This window comes from Schistocerca nitens, chromosome 8, assembly GCF_023898315.1.
Source record: "Schistocerca nitens isolate TAMUIC-IGC-003100 chromosome 8, iqSchNite1.1, whole genome shotgun sequence".
Lineage (NCBI taxonomy): Eukaryota > Metazoa > Arthropoda > Insecta > Orthoptera > Acrididae > Schistocerca > Schistocerca nitens.
Genome location: NC_064621.1, coordinates 330000499 through 330027467, shown reverse-complemented (window position 1 = coordinate 330027467; position 26969 = coordinate 330000499).

The window sequence follows — 26969 nt, the reverse complement described above, 5'->3', positions numbered from 1 at the left end:
TATCTTTTAGCCATGTGTTGAACTGTATTTGTGGTTTCTTTTTATATTTGGCGTATTTTTTTTCTTTTTTCAAATTGTAGCATCTTCAGATTTAATTATTTTGTATTTGATATTGTTTGTACGTTGTTGTAAATCTACACAATAATAAGGAAGTGCGGAATTTTTCAGATCAACAAGTGCTGAAAACACTTTGATTTTGCGCATCAAGCACAGGGAATTTTAAAAAAAAATGACTTTCTCGACCAATCTTTATCCACCGTTGTAATATGCATTAAAAACGATAGAACTTTTATTTGAACTGGCTTTTTGTATCTGTTACCGTTTTAGCGGTACTCATTCAGAAATATTTACCTTAATTTTATCAAGGGGTATTTCACCCCCTTAGTGGTCGTATGGGCAAGATTAAAAAAATTTTCTCTTATTTCGCTCTACACTACGTCAGAATCAGAGGCGATCAAAATCGAAGTGTACCCATTGGGCAAGTTTACTTATAGGACGCATGATGAGCTGAGAACGGAGCCAGTTGTAATAAAGAAAATCTTATTAGCAGGTAGTGTAGTATAACCGGTATTGTTGGTAGCATTAGTAGGGAAAGAAACATAAACGAATGTGTAAGTGGGAAAATGATAGCCGGCGACATCTTGTTTTTTTTTATGTTTTGAACATGATTAGAACTGCATGCCATTCAATGTTGTTCCACTGTGTATCTTATATCCTCATAAAATATAAATTAATAATATTTTTATAAATAATAAAAGTTAGTTCATCGCGTAATTTCTGGGGTTTTGTGTAACCAAAGCAATTGTTTTGATGCAAGTACAGTTTAAGTCCACAATCATAAAAAATTACGTAATTATTGTTGTTATTTTGTACTGAGTGGAACGTTCTTCACCGTGATCAAGGCGAAAGTTTTCTGTCATTATTGATAAGTACGAAAGATGTTTATGAGTAACAGAAACATGTTTTATATAACTTCCACGAACTATAGAAGCGACGTTTGATATAGTTTTGTTTTGCGGTTTTATTACCTTTTGTTGAGGAAATTGGGTTTTATAGCTTTGCACGATAAATCTGTATCGTTTTCTTTATTTTTACTACAACCTCCCTCCGCTTCACGTTAACAATCAACAGTTTTCGAATGAAACTCGAATTAAACATTGACATATTCAGTCCTGCTATACATACTGTTTATTCCTTAGTAATAGGCAGGGTGATATCTATGTAGACCAAAAATGTTCTGTTGGCTGCTGGCCCTTTATATATCCTCACTGGCTTTCTAGACAGTTCCCCACTTCCAGTTTTTAAGGGAATCTAGTTAGACACTGATCGCACACACAAAGAAAGCGATCGATATGAGGTATCCCCCAAAAGGTATGCAACACCCCAATGTATAAGTAATGCCAATACGACCTTAACGTAGCAAAGTTCTAGAAAAACTACCATAGTCTCTGCTTACTTATGGTAGTGTATGGTAGTTTTACAACTCTATTAGCAGCTCATGACGGTGAAATTATGACGCTTTTCAATTTAATTTTCAGGTCTGCTACAAGTCAGGTAGTTTATTAAAACTTACAACATTTTTGTATAATTTACAACTTTTTTTTCCTTGCTGTCTGGATCTCAAAGGTTCTGCACATGAAGCCACAGACCACAGGATCTGATGGCGGTTTTCATAAGAATCATAACCGATCTTAATAAAATTAAAGATCCTTTCAAATGCCTACGGTAATAAACTGTTGCAGAATGTTAGGTATACAGTTGAATACTGCGTGGTAAAACCAGTAACTTCGCCATAGTGGCTGTTATTAATGTGATTCAATTTAAAAAAAAGATTAATAATGAAATATAATAGTATATATTGTGTAAAACGCCTACTGATATAAACCTGAAGCAGGATGTCCATTGGAGAGTACGTGATTTATCTTCAGTGGACTGTACAGCACCTACCGTGCTGTATTTTTCCAAATGTTTTTGCCCCTCTGCGGTTTAATTCGAGAATAAACGACGATAGCTGCTCTAGTTCAAAGTAAACTTCGCTGTTTTTGTGTCTGCTAGAGCAGTCAATAAATACAAAATAAAGAGAATAAAAGCAGGGAACATCTGTGTAGTCTGCCCGGGTATCGGCCAGAGGACGAAGCCGAGTGTTTGCTAGTATTTACGCGGGCAGAAAATAGTGCGATGTTCGCGCGTTGGGTCTGTTTATCGTAGTGCGCTATGTTTGCTTCGTTTATAGGATTTCCTGATTCATTTGTTTGTTCTAGCTGTTCCATGAATGCGTAACAAGTTGCACATAAATCATGAACCGACCTAGATGACAGATTTTAATCGTCAGGACAAATGGATGAGTCTACTAACGAACTTAGGGATGAATCAAATTAATGCAAATATTTTATGACAGAGCATGATACTGTGATTTTCGATATCACTTCCCACTAGTATCTGTCACAGTTGTTATGTCATTATACTTCATCTCATTGCAATTTACCGTCAGTGGATATTCTATGTAAAGTGAAGCTAAAGTAGAAATAAAATGCAGTCTTCGATAAGGTGTAGAAAATGTTCAAAGCACAGGGAGGTTTATCTAATCTTTCTTCTGATAAGACTCGACTGACATATCCGACCTGCAGATCGGTCATATCTCATAGCTCCGGTGTAAAAAATCTTTTGTATCCGGGGAAATGTTCCACTCCTGGTTGTACAATTCGTTCCAAAAACGCCGTTTAGAAAGAGTACATGGTTCCAAATCTACATATATACTCTGTAAGCCATTGTTCAATGCCTAGCAGTGGGGACATCGCTCCAATACTGAGCCGTGTAATATTATCGATTACGCAAAGTTGTGATCGAACCGTCATTTGTCTGTCATCAAAGACATGAACTGTGCGGTGCTTATACACCAAGGTGACTACAGTAATGGGACACACCTCCTAATATCGTGTCGGACCTCGTATTGCCCGACGTAATGCAACAACTCGACGTGGCATGGACTCAACGAGTTGTTGGAAGTCACCAGCGGATATATTGTGCCATGCTACATCTACAGTTATGCGTATGTGCGGAAGCGTTGCTGGAGCAGGATATTGTGCACGATTACGTCCCATTAATGTTCGATGGGTTTCATGTAGGGCGATCTAGATGACCAAACCTTCGCTCAAATTGTCCGGAACCTTCTTCAAACCAATCGCAAACAACTGTGGCAAAGTGAAATGGCGCACTGTCATTCATAAAAATTCCATCGTTGTTTGGGAACACGAAGTCCATGAGTGGCTGCAAATGCCGACCAAGTAGCCGAACATAAACATTTCCAGTCAGTGATCGGTTCAGTAAGACCAGAGGTCCCAGCTCATTCCATATACACACAGTCCACACCACTATGGAGCCACCACCAGCTTACACAGTGCCGTTTTGACAGCGTAGGTCCATGGCTTCTTGGAACTTGCGCCACACTCGAACCACAACATCAGCTCTTACCAACTGAAATCGGGACTCATCTAACGACGCCACGGGTTTTCCAGTCGTCTAGCGTTCAACCGATGTGGGCACGAACCCAGGAGAAGTGCTGCTGGGAATGTCGTGCTATTAGCAAAGGCAAGGCGACCGTCCTCTGCTGCCTAGCCCATTAACGCCAAATTTCGCCGCACTGCCCCAATGGATACGTTCGTCGTACGTCCCACATTGATTTTTGCGGTTATTTCAAAATTGTTCCTACTCTCTTAGCACTGGGAACTCAACACAAACACCCCTGAACAATTGTGGCCGGTGACATGGCGCACTGTCATTCATAAAAATTCCATCATTGTTTGGGAGCATGAAGTCCATGAATGATTGAAAATGGTCTCCATTAGCCGAACATAGCCACTTCCAGTCAATGACTGATTCAGTTGAACCAGAGGAGAGTCTATATCGTTATGGAGCCACAACCAGCTTGCACAATACCTTGTCGACAACTTACGTCCAAGGGTTCGTTGGGTCTGCGCTACACTTGAATCCCACCATCAGTTCTCACCAAATGAAATCGGGACTCAACCGACCATGCCACAGTTTTCCAATCGATTTGGGTCCAGCAAATATGGTCCCCAGGAGAGGCGATGCAGGAAACTTTGTGCTGTTAACAAAAGCACTCGCGTCGGTCGTCTGCCGCCATGGCCTGTTAACGCCAAATTGAGCGTTCTGTCCTAACGGATACCTTCATCGTACGTCTAACATTGATTTGTGAGATTATTTCACGCAGTGTTGTTTGTCTGTTAGCACTAACATCTATGGGCAAACACCGCTGCTCTTGGTCGTTATGTGAAGGTCGTCGGCCACTGCGTTGTTCGTGGTGACAGGTAATATGCACAATATGGTATTCCCGACGCACTCTTCATACTGTGGATCTCGGATATAGGATTCTCCAACAGTTTTCGAAATGGAATGGCCGCTGCGTCTAGCTCCAACTACCATTCCTCGTTCACAGTCTCTTAATTCCCGTCGTGCGGCCATAATCACGTCGGAAAGCTTTTCATATGAATCAGCTGAATACCGATGACAGCTTCGCCAACGCACTGCCATTTTACGCCTTGTATACGCGGTAATTCCGCCATCTGTGTATATGTGCACATCGCTATCGCATGACTTTTGTCATATACGTGTATAGCCATCGATATTTCTGTCATCGTCTCTCACCGGTGAACGATACACGTAATATTCTACGCCTTGCTGTGTACGTTACCTGATTCGCGATAAGGGTAACCTCTATAATAAATTTGGCAGTGTCGTTTCACACTATTATCACGGGGCAAACGAAGCATCCTGACCGAAATGTTTGTACGGTAGGTTAGATTTCACTGCTTTACAAACGTGGAAAGGCGGACGACGTTACTTTTATCTAGTATCGTCTGCACACAATTGCCGTCATTCCTGATTTCGTGCGATTTCCACGAGAGAACAGTATCCGGATGTTCTGAAGCGTGGGCGAAATAAAAGAGGTTTTCCAAAAGAGACGAAAACAAACTCGTGCAGCCCTGTGGACCGTTGGCCGCGCCATGTAAAAATCATACGACACGGGCGTGGCCATTTCCATCGGCGCTGACCAGCACCAAGCGTAAAAAAAAAAATTCCCCCCGCTGCTGCAGCCCCGTGCCCCCTTCCCTTCCCACGTCCCCCTCCTTTCGTCAAATACTGTCTCTGTTCCTCTGACGGGATCGACGTGGTTTTATCGACTGCTGCGGTCGAGCGTGGCGGTCGCACCGTAACCCCAGCGACTGCGGCAGTGGCAGCAGATGGATGACCTGCGGCTGTACCCTGAGTGATCACGCAGTGACGCCGCGCGTCCACACATTGGGCCAGTTTTCTGACACGGAGGCGCGTCTGTCTGAAGGTAAGGAAGACGATCGAAAAGCTTGATTAACGATCTGCATCCGTCAGTTGAAAAGAGTTGCGGATCCAGACATCGGTTGTGCAGGGGGTTAACTGTTCTGTTATTAAAGTGAAAGTTTCACCCTGCAGCGGTGTATGAGCACTAAGAGAAAACGTCTTGGCAGATTAAAACTTTGTGCTCGTCCGAGACGCGAACTCGAGGCGTTTGCCTTTCGCGAGCAAATGTTCTACCGACTGATTTAACCAAGCACGAATCACGACAAGTCCTCACAGTTTTTCTTCAGCAAATATGTTGTTCCTACCTTCCAAATCTCACGAAATTCTCCTACAAGACTTGCAGGACTGGCACGCCTGGAAGAAAGTCGAAGGTGCCGAGGTCGATTGTCGATCCAGCACACAGTTTACTATCAACGTACTTTCCGCTACAGAGCGGACGTTTCATTCTAGAAACATCCCCCTGGCTGTGGCTAAGTCATGTCTCCTGATTTTCTTTCTTCTAGGAGAGCTAGGCCCTCATGTTTCGCTGGAGAACTTCTGTCAAGTTTGGAAGGTAGGAGATGAGATACTGTCGGAGGTAAAGGTGTGAGGGCGGGTTGTGAGCCGTGCTTGGGTAGCTCAGGTTGTAGAGCATTTGCCCGCAAAAGGCAAAGGTCCCAATTTCCAGTCTCAGTCCTGCAAATGGTTTAATCTTCCAGGGTGTTTCCGTATTGTTACTGTCTCTCCCTCTCTCTCTCTCTTTCTCTCCCAGCCGACAAATATAACTTGTTGTCACGCTGAAGTTTAGTACAAAACAGATGTCTAAGATTTTAATAATAATACCAATAAAAATGCCTTACGACCCAACTTGTCTTTGTAGACCTAGAAAGTGTATGACACAGTTCCACAGAACAAGCTATGGACAAGTCTAATTGATAATGCCGTGTCACCGAGCTATGTGAAAGCTGCCAGACTCCTCTACCTAGGTTGTACGGCAATGGTATAAGCGAGAAATCAACTATCTCAAGAGTTTGAGGTGACAAAGGGACTACGCCAGGGATGCACACTCGCCCCTACACTCCTTAAGATCTACCTAGATGAGGCACTAAAATCCTGGAAAAGGAATACGGAGGAATCAGTATCCCCATAGACGATGAGATCTTGTTCACTTTATTTTTTGTTGACGACCAAGTGTTAGTAGCTGGAGATGAGGAAGATGCAAACTACACTCCTGGAAATTGAAATAAGAACACCGTGAATTCATTGTCCCAGGAAGGGGAAACTTTATTGACACATTCCTGGGGTCAGATACATCACATGATCACACTGACAGAACCACAGGCACATAGACACAGGCAACAGAGCATGCACAATGTCGGCACTAGTACAGTGTATATCCACCTTTCGCAGCAATGCAGGCTGCTATTCTCCCATGGAGACGATCGTAGAGATGCTGGATGTAGTCCTGTGGAACAGCTTGCCATGCCATTTCCACCTGGCGCCTCAGTTGGACCAGCGTTCGTGCTGGACGTGCAGACCGCGTGAGACGACGCTTCATCCAGTCCCAAACATGCTCAATGGGGGACAGATCCGGAGATCTTGCTGGCCAGGGTAGTTGACGTACACCTTCTAGAGCACGTTGGGTGGCACGGGATACATGCGGACGTGCATTGTCCTGTTGGAACAGCAAGTTCCCTTGCCGGTCTAGGAATGGTAGAACGATGGGTTCGATGACGGTTTGGATGTACCGTGCACTATTCAGTGTCCCCTCGACGATCACCAGTGGTGTACGGCCAGTGTAGGAGATCGCTCCCCACACCATGATGCCGGGTGTTGGCCCTGTGTGCCTCGGTCGTATGCAGTCCTGATTGTGGCGCTCACCTGCACGGCGCCAAACACGCATACAACCATCATTGGCACCAAGGCAGAAGCGACTCTCATCGCTGAAGACGACACGTCTCCATTCGTCCCTCCATTCACGCCTGTCGCGACACCACTGGAGGCGGGCTGCACGATGTTGGGGCGTGAGCGGAAGACGGCCTAACGGTGTGCGGGACCGTAGCCCAGCTTCATGGAGACGGTTGCGAGTGGTCCTCGCCGATACCCCAGGAACAACAGTGTCCCTAATTTGCTGGGAAGTGGCGGTGCGGTCCCCTACGGCACTGCGTAGGATCCTACGGTCTTGGTGTGCATCCGTGCGTCGCTGCGGTCCGGTCCCAGGTCGACGGGCACGTGCACCTTCCGCCGACCACTGGCGACAACATCGATGTACTGTGGAGACCTCATGCCCCACGTGTTGAGCAATTCAGCGGTACGTCCACCCGGCCTCCCGCATGCCCACTATACGCCCTCGCTCAAAGTCCGTCAACTGCACATACGGTTCACGTCCACGCTGTCGCGGCATGCTACCAGTGTTAAAGACTGCGATGGAGCTCCGTATGCCACGGCAAACTGGCTGACACTGACGGCGGCGGTGCACAAATGCTGCGCAGCTAGCGCCATTCGACGGCCAACACCGCGGTTCCTGGTGTGTCCGCTGTGCCGTGCGTGTGATCATTGCTTGTACAGCCCTCTCGCAGTGTCCGGAGCAAGTGTGGTGGGTCTGACACACCGGTGTCAATGCGTTCTTTTTTCCATTTCCAGGAGTGTACATGCTCCACAAATTAAAAGAAGAATATCAAAAATGGTGTCTTGTCATAAACGTATCTAAAACAGAATACCTGAAAGTGGGAGAAAATTCTGTTAACGACTTACAACTTGCTGCTGATACTGTTAAAGGTGTAAAAATTTTAAGTACCTGGGAGTAACACTGTCGTCCAATTGTAGAAGTATGGATGATATAAAAATAAAATTGGCCGGGGGCAAGCGAGCCATAAAACAACTAAATGGTACTCTCTAGAACAAAAACATAACGGACAGAACAAAGCATACCATCTACCACAAAATTATTGAAAGTATCACAACATATGGTGAAGGGTTGTGGGTACTAACTCAGAGGCAGAAATATCTATCTCGATTTCTGGAGACGGAGTTGAGGATATTCCAGGCTTGATCATATTAGAAATGATAGGATCAGAGAGGTTATCAATGTCAAAAGCGCAATCCTAGACTACATCGAAAGGAAATGCTACTCTGGTATGGTCACTTACAGCGTATGCCAGACACAAGATGGCCAAAACGTGTAAGGCAATGGACTAAGACGAAAGGGTGGTAGACCTGCGAGGTGCTGAAAGGACGACTCAACGAAGCAATGGCGGCGAGTGGTCTTAACGAAGGAGACTGGAATGATCGTGAACGACGGGGATTAGGATGCGAGAGGCGGCGACTTCGCATGAAAGTAACTATCCCGATGATACTCGGACCGTACATAGATAGAACAGCTGCTGTGCAGTACTGAAGGTAACTAAAAGAAATACGTAATGAGACGAACATTACACTAATATTCAGAGGCAAGAATTCCACTGAAATCACCGCGATTCATGATGGTCTCCTGGACATTGCAAAAGGCGAGACATTGTTGTTGGTGGGGTGTATGATCAACACGGAAGGCAATGCATGCACTGCAACGTGCAACATGATTGGTAAATCACTCTTGTGTTATTGCGTTCCATTCCTCCAGCAGTGCGGCGGAAATCTGCTGGACGGTCGTTGTTGCCTGTGCACCTGCGTCAGTACGTCTCCTGAACGCATCCCAAACGTGTTCTCTGAGATTAAAGTCGGGGTGAATGCGCACACCAGTCCATTCGTCGAATATCCTATCATTCCAGGAGCTCCTCTACTTGCGACGTTCAATGCGGTTGCGCAGTGTCATCCATAAAAATTAAGTCGTGCCCGAAAGCACCCCTGAAAATACGCGCACAATAACGTTGACCGGTAAGATTTGAATATCCGTACGCCCATGCAGCATTATCCCTCCGCATACAAAAACACCTGCACCACCATAACGATCATGTTTGACTATTTTCCTGTGGAAATTACGGATTCCCACCTCTCCAGCATTGTCTTTTATGTTACATCAAAACCAGTCTCTATTACGTACAGTTTAGTTAATGACGTCAGCTACCGGCAGCGCAGTGGTCAGCGCGACAGAATGTCAATCCCAAGGGCCCGGGTTAGATTTCTGGCTGGGTCGGAGATTTTCTCCGCTCAGCGACTGGGTGTTGTGTTGTCCCAATCATCAGCATGTCATCCCCATCGACGCGCAAGTCGCCGAAGTGGCGTCAAGTCGAAAGACTTTCAGCCGGTGAACGGTCTACCCCACGAGAAGCCCTAGTCACACGACATTTGTATTTACATTTAGTTAATGAAGAACGTAGTAGTTCTTACGTGAAACAACCGATTTAGAATAGATGGAGTGTTTGCAATAAGTTCTAGATTTATGAAAAGAGCGGCGAGTTCAACAGAAATATATTACAAACTGTTGGTGCTCTACTCATCTCGGAGATCATTTCTTTGTATTTGCTGGAAACCTCGTTCTCCTCTTTAATCACAGTGAGAGCAATGCTCCACCCATTTCTGAGAATGTAGACGCAGTCCCGGTTTATCGTTTAGTCAAAATGGTTCAAATGGCTCTGAGCACTATGGGACTTGACATCTGAGGTCATCAGTCCCCTACAACTTAGTACTACTTAAACCTAACTAACCTGAGGACATCACACACATCCATGCCTGAGGCAGGATTTACGGTCGCGCGGTTCCAGACTGAAGCGCCTAGAACCGCTCGGCCACACCGGCCGGCTATCGTTTGGTCACTAGTTCGTATATGGATGGCTTTTTTACTATACAGTCTCAATATTCGAAGGCTTGTACCAAAATTCAGCTGCGGTTGTATTCCATAGCGAGTGTTTTCGACAAAAATTGGTTGTCTGGCTGTAGTAATCAGGTATGTTGCTGGTGTTCACGGCGACTATCCCTGACTGTGTGCACCGTTTGACCTATTTAGGATCTGCCTTTTTCCACATTGGCTGCGGATATGCCATACCCCGGTCTTACTTTTTCGGGGATCATCCTTAATGCTGTAAAATCATGTCCGTGAGCTCATACGAGCTAGCGCCACATGGTCATTGAACGAGTTAAGACATAATTTGCAGAATGCTGATTAGAAAATTTACGAAAACATTATAAATATAATATTATAAATAACACAGTACAAACAAAAGTTCTGAACTATTACGAAGAGTTCCTAGTTCCTGTACAGAACAGACGTAGCGTATCAAAAGGAAACGTTTTATTACTCATTTCTTACAGTTCTACTGGAAGTGCTGGTGAACAACATTCTAAAAATGGTGAATGAAATGTTTTCCAAGTGCACTTTTTATTTTTGAGTCTCACCCTCCTGTCTGGATTGATGCGGTCCGCCACGAATGCCACTCCTGCATCAACCTCTTCATCTCAGAGTAGCCCTTACAACCTACGTCCTCAATTATTTCTTGAATTTATTCCAATCCATGTGTTCCTCTACAGTTTTTACCCAATACAGCTCCCTCTCGTAACATGGAAGTTATTTCGTGATGTCTTAACAGATGCCCTACCATCCTGTCCCTTCCGCCCTAGGCAGCGTGCATGATTGAAGCACTGTCGTCTGCTGACGTAACACCGTCGAGGTTAGAGCGCTGGTACATCATTGCTGTGAGAATGGTTGCCGATGGGTAGGGCGTAGAGGCCATACACAGCAGGTGGTACCAGATGTGTCAAGGATGAAGAGGTCCAGTTTGCTGTTGCTGCTAGCTATCTTAAGGAGCTCGACGGTTCTCACTACAAGCCGTGCAGCACACTGCACGCAGCACAGGGAGAACAGAAAGGGCCCGGGGTTTGTAAAGCACGCACCCAATGAGGCGCCGCACACTGCACACAGTTGAGGCGCAGGGCAAGACGTTAGCTGGTGTATCTCTCTTTCCCGTTGTTCGAGGCGCGCAGTTTTCCTATGCCTGCGCCAGCCTGTCTCGTCCCGTCGGCGTTCGTTGATAGGGCACGATAGCTAACAAATTCGCTTAACTGCGTGAACTGCAAAGCGCGCAAGCCGGTCGATCTGCATTCTTTCTCAAACGATTCTAAAGAAACCACTCGTTTAAAAAGAAATATTCTAGCACATCTCATAGCTTCGTTCGTCAGCTTCATGACGAACTGACAGAGCGAGGTGGCGTACTGGACTCGCATTCGGGAGGACGACGGTTCAAAGCCTCTTCCGACCATTCTAATGTAGGATTTCCATGATTTCCCTAAAATCACTTCAAGCAAATGCCGGGATGGTTACTTTGAAAGGGGCACGACCGACTTCCTCCCCCACCCTTCGTTAACCTGATGAGACTGATGACTTCGCTGTTATGGCTCCCTCCTCCAAAATCAATCAACAATTCACGATGAACTGCCTGTCATTCCGTTAACGGTCATAGTTATTGTGATATTTCGAAATTACGTAAACTGCTACATGAAATTCTTGAAGTTTGCATTCAAAAATAGTGGTCGTTATGTATTTACGTTTGGTGCATGTTAGGTTCAAAATGGTTCAAATGGCTCTGAGCACTATGGGACTTAACTGCTGAGGTTATCAGTCCCTTATAACTTAGAACTACTTAAACCTAACTAACCTAAGGACATCACACGCATCTATGCCCGAGGCAGGATTCGAACCTGCGACCGTAGCGGTCACGCGGTTCCAGACTGTAGCGCCTAGAACCGCTCGGCCAACCCGGCCGGCCGCATGTTAGGTCACATGTTTCGGTATATGAGGTGCCGCAAACAGGTTAAATTATTCTTTAAACTTGTAAGGATATCGCTTGCTGTCTCCAGTCTCCAAAAAATGGAAAGTATGGAAAGTACGATCGTGCGAGCCAGCGAAAAATTCTTCGTACCTTAAACATTTTAAGATGTCAGAACAAGATTTTTGTAAATGATTGAACACAAGGAAAAGAGTGTAATACCATATGATTAATATGCGAAACTTCCATATCTACAGCGATATTCAAGCAACTAAAAATGTTTTGAATGAATAAGTGAAAGACGAAATTGGAAAGTAAATGGAGAGGAATTACGTTACAGCAGTTGTAAGCATTATATATTATTTCATTTATTTACTTATTTTATATGCATCTTCACAATAAGTATTTAATGTTAATGACGCTAAGTCTTCAATTTAGTATTGACCCCTTTTTTGTAGCTGCATACTGCCATTGAAAAGAACCCTATTGTGAATTAAAACACCCACTAAATTTTTCTCTCGTAAGAAAAACCTCACCCGGGTTTCTACACCTACCTTGAGCAGGCGACAGAAACTGGTTAGTACTCAGTGGTCCCATTTCGTCCTCCTTGCCGACATCACTTGATGTAATGTTTTCAGTCCTCAAGTAATTATGCACCACACACGTAGCTGTCACAATTCTCTTCAGTCCCCAGTTTACACCCAGAAGGCCGTTTAAACACAAGGAATTTGGAACCCAGTGTACCAAATCCACACTCTACACTCCGACGAGCATTAAAAAGTCTGTAACTAGAATTTTTTTTTCGTTAGTAGTACCATAAAGGAATGGTCGCAATAAGTTTTGTACTAACGAAAATGCCTCCTCACCAACTAAAACGTAAAGAGCTCCTGAGTTCCGAATCCGAGTTGAAATCTCACTGACTCGCGGTGGACATACAGAGCGCTCTGGGCTTCGTGGGTGCTGGGCCACTACTGAGGTCCGCCGCGCCTCCGCTACGGGCAGTATGTGCTGAACTGCAGAAACTCTGTTGTTCTGCCATGCTTATGCTCTGTTCCTGCTGCGTGCAGTATGCAATACGCCTAAAAAGGATTTAGACGCTGTTAAATATCGCTGGGAAAAGTGTGTCGAGATTAAAGGAGAATATGTACACTGAGGTGACAAAAGTTATGGGATAACAATATGTACATATACAGACGGCGATAGCATAGCGCAACAAGGTATAAAAGGGCAGTGTATTGGTGGAACTGCCATTTGTACATGTGAAAAGGTATCCGACGTGATTATGACTGCACGATGGAAATTAACAGACATTGAACGAGGAATGGTACTTGGAGCTAGACACGTGGGATATTCCATTTTGGAAACCGAGATCCACAGTGTCAAGAATGTACCGAGAGTACCATATTTCAGGCATCAACTCTCACCACGGGTAACGTAGTGGCCGACGGCCTGCTCTTAATGACCGAGAACGGCGGCGTTTTCGTCAAGTTGCCAGAGCTAACGAACAAGCAACACTGCTGGAAAGGGGGTACAAACCAATGTGGGACGTACGACGAACGTATATGTTAGGCCAGTGCGGCGAAATTTGGCATTACTGGGCTGTGGCAGCAGACGACCGGCGCGAGTGCCTTTAGTAACAGCATGACATGCCTGCAGTGGCTCTCCTGGGCTCGTGACCATATCGGTTGGATAACTGGAAAAGCGTGGCCAGGTCAGATGAGTCCCAATTTCAGCTGGTAAGAGCTGGTGGTAGGGATCTAACGTGACGGACACCCCACGCAGTCGTGGATCCATGTTCTCAACAAGGCACTGTGCAAGCTCGTGGTGGCTCCATAATGGTGTGGGTTGGTGTTTGCATTGAATGGACTTTTTTTTTTTTTTTTTTTTTTTTTCACTAGCTGCTTATATTTTATGACCCACCGTCTAATGTCTTATGGTGGGTCGTGTATTGCCACTTAGCCGCTGTGACTGGGTCCGGGGTCCGCAGTGACTGAAAGTAACACCACACCGGCTCCCGTCCCCACTCACACCGTTGCCCGTGTCCCGCCACGTGGAGGCGGGCTTTGTTTAGATCCATTTGATTTTTTTTTTTTTGTGCAGCATTAGAAAAACTTATAACTAATACAAAATCAAGTAAGATATTAATAAACAAAACGAAATTAAATATTTAGAAAGAAGGAAGGAAGAGAACTGAATAGAGAAGTTATAGGTATAATATGGCCCGTCACCTGGTTGTGGGCGGCGGCCCGGGTCTTGGAATGACCCTCAAGACGCTGGCCGTTGCTCACCATGCTTTTAACATCTACCATCCTAAAAACTACCTTAACTAGAAGAGATTAGGGTACGTTAAAGCTAGAAACTAAGACTAAGACCTCCATGTCCAGCCGGCTAAACTATTTACGATATACAATAGAGAGGTAACTGATTTTGTGCTTGGCTCAAAGTTGCTAATGAAAGGGTACTCGTGGTAAAAGTAATAAGGTAATGACGCTAACGGTTTGTGTTGAGCCTGCAAGGCTCCTAGTAGAGTACATCAGGCGCGAGCACCTCCCGGCCCCGCCGACAACACGACCTGAACGGTGGTTTTCCCCGATCTACCATAGGTATCCGTCGGGTTGGGCTCAAAAGAGAGGAACCACAATTAAGATCCTTCCATCCAGGACGTGCGCCGCCTCCTACCAGGGGGGCGTGGGTCCCTTGAAGAGGTGCCCAACTTTAAGCTTCAGATGAGAAGTTCTTAGTATAGTGGAGGTTGAGGTATAGGCTGTGTAGGTTGGTTGTACAAACAGTTCACACTGAGCCAATGAGACTTACAATGATACATGGTGTGGCAGTTAGCACCTTCCGGCCCCGCCAGCAACACAGCCTGAGCGGTGGTTTTCCCCGATCTACCATAGGTATCCGTCGGGTTGGGCTCAAAAGAGAGGGACCACAATTAAGATCCTTCCATACAGACTGTGCGCTGCCTCTTAACGGAAGGTGTAGGTCCCTTGTAGAGGTACCTAGCTTTAAGCTCTTATTGGACATGGAGATGCTGTTAACTATTTATATATACGGTGCAATCTGTTTTTAGGATTGTGTGTGACTTGTGCACCTCTTGTCGGTTGTTCCACTCTGTTCTTTGAATTTGACACTATGGATCATCCGCACTGGACGCTTCAATATCTGTGTTGGTGCCCTGGTCTGTATCTGTTTCTTCTTCATCACTCGTGGTGCTAATCATATCTGTATCCCCCTGGGCATCGTGACGTCTGTTTGGACCGACTTGCCTTCGGTAGGGTCTGTTGCGCAAGTATTCTATTTGTTGGATCTTCGAGATTTCGTCCGTTAGTTTGTTGAGTTCAGTCCACCTTTCCGGGTCGCGTATTATGGCATGTAGTTCGTTCTGTGTGTTCAGGCGATTTATGTGTACTGTGTGTCTTATGTTCGTGCGTTGTCCGCAGAAGAAGACAGTATGTTCAGGGGAACCTTCTTCCCCGCATGTGCATCTATTAGTCTGCTGCAGACTCACGCGGTACAGGTGCGTGGGATAAGGGCCATGTCCTGTGATGAAATGTACCATACCGCGGCTGGGATCAATATGTTTTAGTTTTAGTCTTTCCCGGATGTCAGGGAAGAAGTTGTAGACACGGCGGCCCTTATCGCTGTTGGCCCACTCGCTCTGCCAGGTATCCACTCGCCATGCTCTGAGTTGGCGTGTTGTCTCAATCGGTACACCAGTGATCTGCCGAACCTGGTCTATTCTCCCCATCCTAAGCCAGTACATTGCTGCGCGGTACCTGATGGTGATATCTATGGGGAAAATTCCCATGACGACACATAGTGCGTCATTTGATGTTGTGTTAAATGCCCCTGTTAGTCGAAGTAGAACACTTCTTTGGCCTCGACGTACAATGGTTCTGTTGGTTGAGAGATTTAACCTGTGGGCCCACGTACTGGCAGCAAAGCATAGTACTGACTCGAAGAGAGCGCAATGGTATGTTCGTGTCACTGACAGGGGTAGTCTGAATTGTTCCGAATTTAGCCTAGCCAGTTTGTGTAGTATCTTTTCTGCTTTGTTTGTGCATATTCGCATGTGTTCGTGGAAGTTCAATCGTTCATCAATGTATACTCCTAGATAGCGTGTGACTGCTAGTCTTTTTATGTTTGTGTCCCCGATTTTGACTATTGGGTTCCTGCGCAGGATACCCTTTAGCAATGTATAAGTTGTTTTGTTTCCTGCTATCTTTAATTTATTATCTGTGCACCATTGGGTTATTGTCCTAAGTGTTCCATTGGCTCTTTCTTCTAGCTGGGCACGGTTATTTGCTGAAACTACGACGAGTAGATCATCAGCATAAGCGACAGCTCCATCTGTCAAGATGTGCTCCTCTAGTAACTGTAGGAGCGGTTCTATAACTATGTCCCAGAAGATGGGGCCGCAGATCGACCCTTGTGGACAGCCTTTTGTAATTCGTTTAATCACTTTCTGGTTGTCCATTTGCCAAACGACCGTTCTGTCTCTGCAGTAGTCCATGAAACTATTATACAGAGACTCCGGTACCTGCAGGTGTCTGAGCCTCTTGAACAAGGCCGGCCACCAGAGGTTGTCGAAGGCACCTGAGATGTCTATCATAATTGCAAGTGTGTATTTGGAGGGTGTGTCGTGTACTATTTGAAGTGCTCTGTTAATTGCGTCGTCTATAGATTTCCCTTCCCTGAAGCCGTATTGGTGTGGTGTCAGTCCCCGTAGTGTTCGGTGTGCTTGTAGTCTTTTGCAGAGTAGTTTTTCTTGTACTTTACCGAGTGTATTGATAAGGCAAATTGGTCTGTATGACTTGGGGTCTGATGGGTCTTTGTCTGGAGCCTTTTTTATGATAACCGCCTTCGAGGTCTTCCACACTGCAGGCACACGGCCCAGCCTTAATGCATCGTTTAACAACGTTGTGAGAAACGGGGTGATCTGCGGTGCAATTTGTTTCAGTACCTCAGAGTGGATACCATCCGGTCCAGGCGCCTTTTTGTTTTTGAGTTCTGAGATCGCTGTCGCCACTTCTTCCTGCGCAAATGGACAGGTGACGGTTGGTGTGGTGTATACTGTGCCTACTTCGCGTCTCAGAGCTGCATGTTGTGGTGTGTCTGTGTATGCGATGTCGTCGGGCAGGAGTTTGCTCAGCAGGAACTCCGCTGTGCGTCTCCAGCCCTTAGTCATCTCACCATCCTCCTGTCGCAGCGTTCCCAGAACCAGTGGGCTCTTAATTTTCTCTGTCACGATTTTGTATGGTTCCCCCCAAATGTTTAGTTGTGTTTGTGCTGCTACATGGCTGTTCCAATGGTCTTTCCTGGTCTTATTCAGCTCAAGTTTATATTTATCCTTGGCAAGCCGGTAGTCGTGTAGTCGTAATTGTCTTTCTCTATCTGAAATTGCTCGTTGGTAAAGTTTACGTTTACGTTTTGAGTCTTGTTTGAGTCGTGTTAATTGTGTAGTCCAGGGAATATTTTGGTGTTTTGTCATTCTTTGTGTGGGTATGCAGGTGTTCTGTGTGTGTGTGATGATATCTGTCAGCATGTGTGCTCTGTAATCAACACTGCCGGTGATGTCTTGCGGTATGTGCTCATGTATTTTTTGTCTGACCCTGTCCCAGTCTGTTTTGTCAAATAATAGTCTTTTTGGTAGTGTTTCTGTGTTGACGTTTGGTGTGCCACTTAAGGTTAGTGTGATGATGTTGTGGTCGCTAGCAGTGATCTGGTCATGTACGGTCCAGTCTCGTACGTGGTTGATGGCGGCATTATTAACGAGGGTGATGTCTATGTTTGATGAATGACCGTTGTGTCCGATGTGAGTCGGGTGATGTCCTTCCTTGTTGAGTACGTGTAGTCTGTTTTCTTGGATGATGTCATTTATTATTCTACCTCTGTCGTCAGTTCTGTCTGAATGCCACAGGGTTGATCTGGCATTTATGTCTGCACAGATGAGAAGTTTTTTGTTGCCAGCGTATTGCGCAACATCTCTGATGAGGTCTGCGTATGGTTTGATGCAATGACAGAATTGGGCGTACAGCGACGCGATGATCCAAGTATCCCCCTTGTGTGTGACTTCAACTGTAACTAGGTGCTCGGAACAGAGTTCTGTAATTTTGACTGGATGTATTTCTTTGTTTAGGATTATGACAGATGCCATGCAGCCTGTCCCCTCCGCAACTGTCACCGCACTTGGAGGAAAGTTGGGGATATGCCCTTGTCTAGTGTAGGGCTCCTGTATGCACAGAATGTCACTTTTTAGTTCACGTAGGACCCGTGGGAGCTCCGAATTTACAAGTATACTCCGCATAGCATTAAGCTGTGCTATTAGCAGTTTGGGTGTTTAACTGTGGCGTAGCACTTGCTGCCAGTTTGACTGTAATCGAAGTATGTTCTCCCATGAGCCCTTACGTGATCCTTGTAAAGCTTGTCCATATCGAATGGTTCCTCCCTACGGGCGCACACCTGCATGAGCAGGTCTAGTAGGCTGTCTGGATCTGTTGGAATATTCTCCGTTTTGAGAATCAGTCTATCGGTTTGCTCTGATGTACGGAAACAAACAGATTGGCCGTACGGGTGTAGGGTGCGGATGAGCATCCGCTGTGCCGTCTCTAAGATGTCTCTTTTTTCTAGCCTACTTAATTTTACATTTATATCTAGCTTGTCGTAACTAAAACTATCGGTGTCGATGGCGTGTGTTGGCGTCTCTGCAGCCGTGACGTGTCGTGATGGTGTAGTGGCGTTGTTGTGCACCTCTGCGGGGGGCGCTGGATTGACTTCCTCGTTGGTTGTTGTGGGGGTTTCCTTGGGCGTCGGCATTGAGGTTGTTGGTTGGGAGGCTGCGAAGGTGTTGGTATCATCAGGGGAATGCACTTTCGTATCACTAGGTTTTGACGCAGCCTGCGATTGCCGCGATTGGTCGTCACACGCTTTCACTTTCGGGACTCTCTTAGGCTGTTTGGGTTTCCTATGCGGTTTTAGTTTCCTAAAGGCTGCGATGATTCGTTTGTTTTTTGTGTGTGTTTCGTTTGTGCAGTCTTGATGTGTATCAGATGTGTCGGTTGTTTGTGCCTCCATTCTGCATTGATATGACGTGATTTCGTTCCCACTTGACTGCTCGTCTACGCTACCTGTGACAGACATAACAGCTTTTGGTATGTTATGCGCACTATCGCCTCTGTTGCCAGACCCTCCGCAGACTTTTGTTGCGGTTGTTGCTGCGGCTTTTTGTGTGGCATTCGTGATGTCTGCCGGCGCTGTGGCCTGTTCAAGGTCGGTATTACTGTTTCGAATATCATTGTTATGAACACTACAATCTCTGGCGTAAGGGCAATAATAGACGTCGTCTTCTTCCTCTGTCAATGAGTTAGAGAGAGTTATTTTGCGTTTGATTTGATTACAGTCTGAGGTGTCTGATTTGTTCATGTTTTCCGTTTGGACTCCAGTTGTGCTTGCTTGCGTTACGGTTGTGTTTAGCACCGTTGGGTTCAAGGTCTCACCTTGTAAGAATTTGATTGGTTTGATGCGTCCTTCGCATTTTGTAGTGTCGTATGTGCGTCGTTGTGCTGGAGTGGATGGGTGATCTTGAGTGGTTAGCAACGCTGTTTTGTGCAGTTGCTTTGGTTGGTCATGTGTGGTGTGGTTTTCTGGTCTGTCGGTATCAGGATTTGGGGTTATCATGTCTATTCTCAGTAGTTCGTCTTCGAGTTCGTCTATCCTGTTCATAAGGGTCGTCTGGAATGTCATCCAGTACATTATTTGTCTTTTGATTAGTTTGGCGGCTACTGGTGACATTTGTCCTGTGAGTGTTAGGTCGTCTATGTATTCAGTGATTGCATGATGGCTGTCCTCCAGGTTTGTATTGTGTATCAAGCCTGGAATGTGACCATTGTTGGGGTAGTCGTCAGGTAATAGTTTTTGCCTCTTACGCCAGAGTATTGCACGTAGATGGTTTCTGTGCCTGGTGGATGGTGATTTGTATGATCTTGTTTTTTCAGGGGTTGATTTATGGAGCATGTTGTTTGACTCAGGGGGGTGTTCAGTTGCCATAGTCAGTACTGTCAATTAGTCTATCAAGCAGCTGTTTGTAGGTCTGGCAGACGCCACCCCTGCTCTTATTGCAAATTCGGTTTCTGTTCCTGCAAGGGATGCAATCGATGGGCTCTGATGCTCGACAGTCCGCGCGTTTGTGGCCCTTTTTGCCACACCTTGAACAGGTCGTACCTGTGTCTGCGCAGGCTTTGGTTGTATGGCCAAGGTCACAACAGTTGTAACACTGGCTCACTGACGTATAGTCTTTGACAGATAGGGATTGGAAGTCTATGTACACCCTTCCTTTTTTGGTGAGGTACCAATAAATTCTTGGTGTGACTTCCAACACTTGGTGGTTGTATCCCTTTCCTTTGGGCCCTGTACGGAATCTGATTTTCACGTCTTTGTCGAATTCGTCTTTTGTGAAATCGTCACTGAGATTTTGGTCGTATAAACACTCAAGAAATTCTCTATCCGAGATAGTGTCTGTCACTCGATAGACTATCACCAAAGGTTGCCGCTTTCTGGGCCCCTCACACGCGATATTCTCAATATCTTTCGTCTTTTCTATTATTTTCCTACAGTCCTCCTGTGTTGCTGCTTCGACAATCACAGCTGTCTTCGTGTTTCTTATTGACTTAATGTGTAGGTTGTCTCGTCTTGGGTTGATGTTTTTTGTCAACGTTTGTTTTATTGTTTTCGTGTCTTGGTTGTTGGTAGACTTTATGAAGAGAGTGGTTGCCTGCTTGGCTTTTGCCACCTCAATGCGTTTATGTTCTTTGGGTGCGGTGGAGAGTGCCGCGGCGTATGTTAGTGTCTTGGCCTGTTGCTGTGCCTGTTCAGTAACCTTTCCTGTCAGATCCCTAATTTGGTCCCTGAGCTCTTGGTTTATTTCAGCGAGTTTTGTATTGTCTTCCTCGAGTTTGTTGACCTGTTCTGTGAGAGACTCAATTCTAAGGTCCTTAACTGGGTCAGCTGAGTGCTGAAGTTCGCGCAGTAGATCTTTGTTCTGCTCTTGCAGCAGCTCGACCTTTGCTTCTGCTGACGTGAGTTGGAAAGCCAAAGGGAATATTTTATTCCTTATCGTATTCAGTACGCTACTCGATACATGTTTGGCCTTTAATTCCGCCCCAATGTCATTTAATAGCTCGTCAATTGCAGCGATCTTCTGGCTCGGTGACATGACGGCATATTCGTGGGCACCAGACGCCATGCCTATAGGCGATACTTTGCAACTGGTGCTGCTCTGCGCTCTACTAAGCGTCCCTTTCGTGGACTTGGGTGTGGTGTTAGCACCACTTAGTTGGCGTGCTCGATCCAGGATTGCGAATCTGTGTTATAGTTCTTAAAGAGTGACCTTTATTTGGTGTGTATTGCGTATGCGGCACCACATTGTGACACGTAAGTCCCAAAAGCGATACGTCACAGAACGAGGCCGAATGTGGGCTGGGTGGCTTCGCCGGCGATGTCCGATCGACACCGAGCGCCGCGGTCAGCTCCGCACGTCAGCCGACCACGTGGTTCGCGGGACCAGGTGGGGACTGTGAGCTCGCGTAAGCTGCTGACTCCCGCGGTTGGGCGCGGAAACACGAGTCGTGCTTAGCAACACCGGTTTGCTGTGGCCAGCGCAGTTTGGCCTACTTGCGAAACTCACGCGTAGTGCGTGTCAGCTGGCGCACTGCGACCTACTCTCGGGACTTTACGTTCCGTCGCTCGGCGTATCGCTTTACGTTACTCGTAATCAATTTTCTTCACTATCGACAGTTTATGACTTTTACCTATAATATGTCTATAATTCAGAATTATGATCGTTTCATTTCACTGTATGGGTATTGTTCACACTGGTTTCCTTCGTATTAAGCTAGTCTTTTCTGCGAGATTTGCTACCATATGTTAGTCTTCGTTTTTAGTCTAAGTCCGTTATTATCAGTTTTTTATTCGGGACACTTTTGGAAGCTACCCTTCACTGTTCCAACATGTTATCGTGAGTTTGGTGGATATTTAACGTTTAATTACGGAGAAAAATCCTACCATACGCTACTTTGATGATTCGTCACACGGTAACTTTCCTTTCATATTATTTTTAACACTTTCACAGCACTGCGGTTAGTAATGTTAGTAATGTCAAGCGTTCCTAATCGTATTAGTAGTGTTTTTGGATATTAGTTGTAGTGAAATACCTTTGATGAGGTCCGACATTCTGTAAATGTGCCCGCGAAGTCACTAATGCACTATTTCTCTAGTCTAAACACGAGAAAATTTTGTAGGACTGCTTCACTTCACTATTATCCATCACTGATCACTGTTTTTTTCGTTCACTGGCGTGATTGTTCCCGAAAGAACCGACAAAAAGACCGTAGTTGCGGGAGCGCGAGCGAGACACGTCCGTACTCGGACTGGGTAGACTGGTCCAACTGAACTGATAATTGACTGGAAATTTTTATGTTTGTGTAACGGCAGAATTGTACGGCGTAGCGGACAGCGCCAGAGTCGCCGCGCTGTGCGCTTATCGCGCGGAATGCTGACGGGAAATACAATCTGAGTTGAGCGCCGTGGCGTGTACACAGCTACCGGCTACGAAGAGCAGTCTGAGACAGGCCAGTGATGACGGGTTACCAGACGCGCGAAATGCATTGTCGCACCGTCTTTATTAATAAATGGTAAAACTAAGTTTTCCATGTTCCACATTCTGCACTACCCGAAACTATCGCCCACGCATCCCGTCCTAACAGCAAATGGACGCAATAACATTTTACTCGGCCGTCCAAAAGACCCCGTTAGATTTGGATACCTGGAGACCTTTTGCAGCCATTCATGGACTTTATCTTCCAAAACAACGATGGAATTTTTTTGGATGACAGTGCGCCGTGTCACCGGGTCACAAGTGTTGTTGCTTTGAAAAACACTATGGACAATTCGGGCGAATGATTTGTCCATCCATATCGCTCGACATGGATCCCATCGAAAATTTATGGGACGTAATCGAAAGGTTAATTTGTGCACAAATTCCTGAACCGGCAATACTTTGGCAATTATGGACGGGTATAGAGGCAGCGTGGCTCAATATTTCTGCACGGGACTTCCAACAACTTGTAGAAAAAAATGTTCAAATGTGTGTGAAATCTTATGGGACTTAACTGCTAAGGTCATCAGTCCTTAAGCTTACACACTACTAAATCTAAATTATCCTAAGGACAAACACACACACCCATACCCGAGGGAGGACTCGAACCTCCGCAGGGACCAGCCGCACAGTCCGTGACTGCAGCGCCTCAGACCGCTCGGCTAATCCCGCGCGGCAACTTGTAGAATCTTTGCCATCTAGAGTGGCTACACTACGCAGGGCAACATGATATTAGGAGGTATCCCAGGACTTTTGTAACCTCAGTGTACAGCAATAAAAGATATTTTTTCCAATTATTCTTGTGTTTTATTTAGTAGGGTGGCCACTTCTGGGACAGCCCTCGCAGTTCGCCGCAGCAGCTGAGACAGAAGAGCAGTGCGGAACTGGGCAGGCGCCGTGGCAGCCGTTTGCGGCCGTCCGTCCTTCCTTTGTCCCGCTCTGTCGCCGCCGTCGGCATTTCTCACGCCCCGGCCTTATCGGCGCGCGGCAGGACAGGGGACTACCCTCTAACCCTCTCTACCCTCCCGCGGCCGGCCTGTAACGAATCGCCGTGAGGTTTATACTCGTCCGACCCCAATTCCGGCGGAGTGGGCGTCCATCCAGCTTCTTCCCGGCCATTGGCCACGGCCGCGGCGGCGGCGTCGTCGATGGCAGAGGCCGCGCGGACCAGATTCCCATTACGTGGTCTGCCGGCCGCCGGCCGCCTGAGCTCGCGTAATAACGGCGCACCTCCTGAATAACGCCGCTGCTGGCACGTCCTGCGATTCGACGCCCACGGAGGCTGTAGCCGGCGAGCAAGAACGCAATATACCACTGAAGCAAGTCAAAGCACTGGCCGTGGCGAACATCGCACCCGATCCTGTGCTTCCTTTATGCCTTACACATAATTATTCACCCCGATAATCACTACAAGCAGAAATAAAAAAATGGTTACTCGGTTAAAAACCGCATTAAGCTGTCTTCATGCGGGCAGTGAATTAGAACGTGGGAGTACTACGTGACGAAATTTGACATCGGAGCTTGGAAAACGCACCTTGTGGAATCTTTCCGAAAGTGCAGACCCATATCCAGCACGTAAGGCTCTATGCACGCGAGCGATGTGTTCTGATGAGCTCACTGAGGAATTTCCTCTAGCGTTTGAGCAGAACATGTGAAACAATGCAACCTCGCGCACTACGGCAGTGTCGCTGCGAACTCGGCTCGCCAGCCACTGCTGCTTCGCAGCGACCTCCCCGATGGCGTTGTTTTGGTAGACGAAGTCCATGAATGGCTGCAAATGGTCTCCAAGTATCCAAACATAAGTACTTCCAGTCAATGATCAGTTCAGTTGGACAAGTCGACCCAGTCCATTCAATGCAAACACAAACCCACACCATTATGAAGTCACAACGAGCTTGTCCACTGCCTTGTTGACAACTTTGGGGCACGGCTTCGTGAGGTCTGCGTCATGTTAGAACCCTGCCATCAGCTCTTACCGACTGAAATTGGGACTCATCTGACCTGGCCACAGTTTTCCAATCGTCCAACTGATATGGTCACGAGCCCAGGAGAGCCACTGCAGGCATGTCGTGCTGTTAGCAAAGGCACTCGCATAGGTTGTCTGCTGCCATAGCCGCCCGCATCTCGTGGTCGTGCGGTAGCGTTCTCGCTTCCCACGCCCGGGTTCCCGGGTTCGATTCCCGGCGGGGTCAGGGATTTTCTCTGCCTCGTGATGGCTGGGTGTTGTGTGCTGTCCTTACGTTAGTTAGGTTTAAGTAGTTCTAAGTTCTAGGGGACTTATGACCACAGCAGTTGAGTCCCATAGTACTCAGAGCCATTTTGCTGCCATAGCCCATTAATGCTAAATTTCGCGGCACTGGCATAACATATATGTTCGTCGTACGTCCAACATTGATTTCTACCCCCTTTCAAGCAGTGTTGCTTGTTTGTTAGCACTGGCAACTTCACCAAAACTCCGCCGTTCTCAGGCGTTAATTTTTTATTTAAGAGGTGAAGAAATACTCTTAATTAAGGGACACATCTCGCAAGCAGTACCTCTATAAGATTAAGAAGAGAGCCGCAATGTTTCAAAGGTATTAAAAGTTTTGTGAGAGTTTTGTTGCGAAACGGGATCGGCGGAGAAATTATACAGGCATCACTGTCAAACAATTTTGTGTTTTTGGAGTTTTAGCTCGAACCTGTAAACACTGGATACAGTATAGAATCTAACTCCCATGCATAAAACATCTTCAAACGTCTGACTACTTTAAAAATGACTAAATGTGCTAAATATTTTACTTTAAGCGTGTAAGCAAGAAACAGTTACGAAAGGTTTAAAATTATGTATAAAGCTTGCTGGAAATCGGCAAGTGTCTTATTGCGAGGTACTGGGTGTTTGCATTCCGGCTATTTTTCTACCGTTAGTTACTCTGCCTGAGGATAAAAGACACATTTTCGCACTGTAACTAGTCTTGCTGCATCAAACTTTTAACATAAGGTTATTCCTATTAATGGATAAATTATGACAACATTTGAAGTTTTTTAATTGAGTCAATAACTACACGAACTCTTATTGACTGCAGCCACACTGCTACGTTTCGTCTTGCTACGTCCATAATGCCATCTATCCAAGCAAGTACTGCTGTGCGATTATAGCTACGATAAGTGATTTTTGACGTTCCGAGTACACGTAGCTATTATTCACTCGACTGCATCGAGCATAAGATAGTCCGAACGATCTGCGGAACATGGACCAATGGAATAGCCGAATGCCCCTATGTCAATGCTGGTCACTTGTCGTTTCAAAACAAAGAAGACTATTTCTGCTAGTATCCGAGACATTGAGAGATGTGTTCAAAGAAGAACAGTCACTGTACAGAGTCTAAAGTACATATTCCCTTAGTAAACGTTGTCGACTAGTTGTCGATGTGGACTCGCTTCACTGAAAAAATTATCATACACAGTTATTATTGTGAGAAATTTCTTACGTACTATAGTGGACTTAAAAGAACAAATCACTTTTGTTCAAATTATGGTATAGCTTTCCAGCAGTTTAATCCAGCTGAGCTTGATAATGGTCACTGACCGAAACTAGTAGCGATTGCGCAAAATAAATGACAGTTGACGGTTACACCACGTACTTTAATAATTAATCCTGGCCTTCCATTAAATCGCAAATGCGATCAACCTACGAATAGAAATTACAGATAAATGGCAAACCTGCAGTCAAAGTATTCAGAATCGAATAAGGTAATTGACAAAATTTTAATATCAACAAGTGATACGGAGCCTACCCCACCAAGTACACCAACACACGATGGTGGGGCACATGCAGTGTCGACCACCGAGCGCAGTCCTTTTTATTGCTATTGAAGTAGCTGTACAATGTGTACATTATAAAACAAATATAAAATTTTTAGACATGATTTATGTTAACCGATTTTTAAAAAAAGACAATTCATCCCTTATTCCATTTTAAGTCATCAGTCCTCTGACTGGTTTGATGCGGCCCGCCACGAATTCCTCTCCTGTGCCAACCTCTTCCTCTCAGAGTAAACCTACGCCCTCTACCCTTTTTGCACTCTACAGCTCCTTTTAGTACCATGGAAGTCATTCCCTGGTGTCTTAACACGTTTCCTACCATCCTGTTCCTTTTCCTTGTCAGTGTTTTGAATTCCTTTCCTTTCCGATTCTCCGAAGAACTTCCTCATTCCTTACCTTGTCAGTCCACCTAATTGTCAACATTCGTCTGGAGCATCGCATGTTAAATGCTTCGATTATCTTCTGTTTGGGTTTTCCCATAG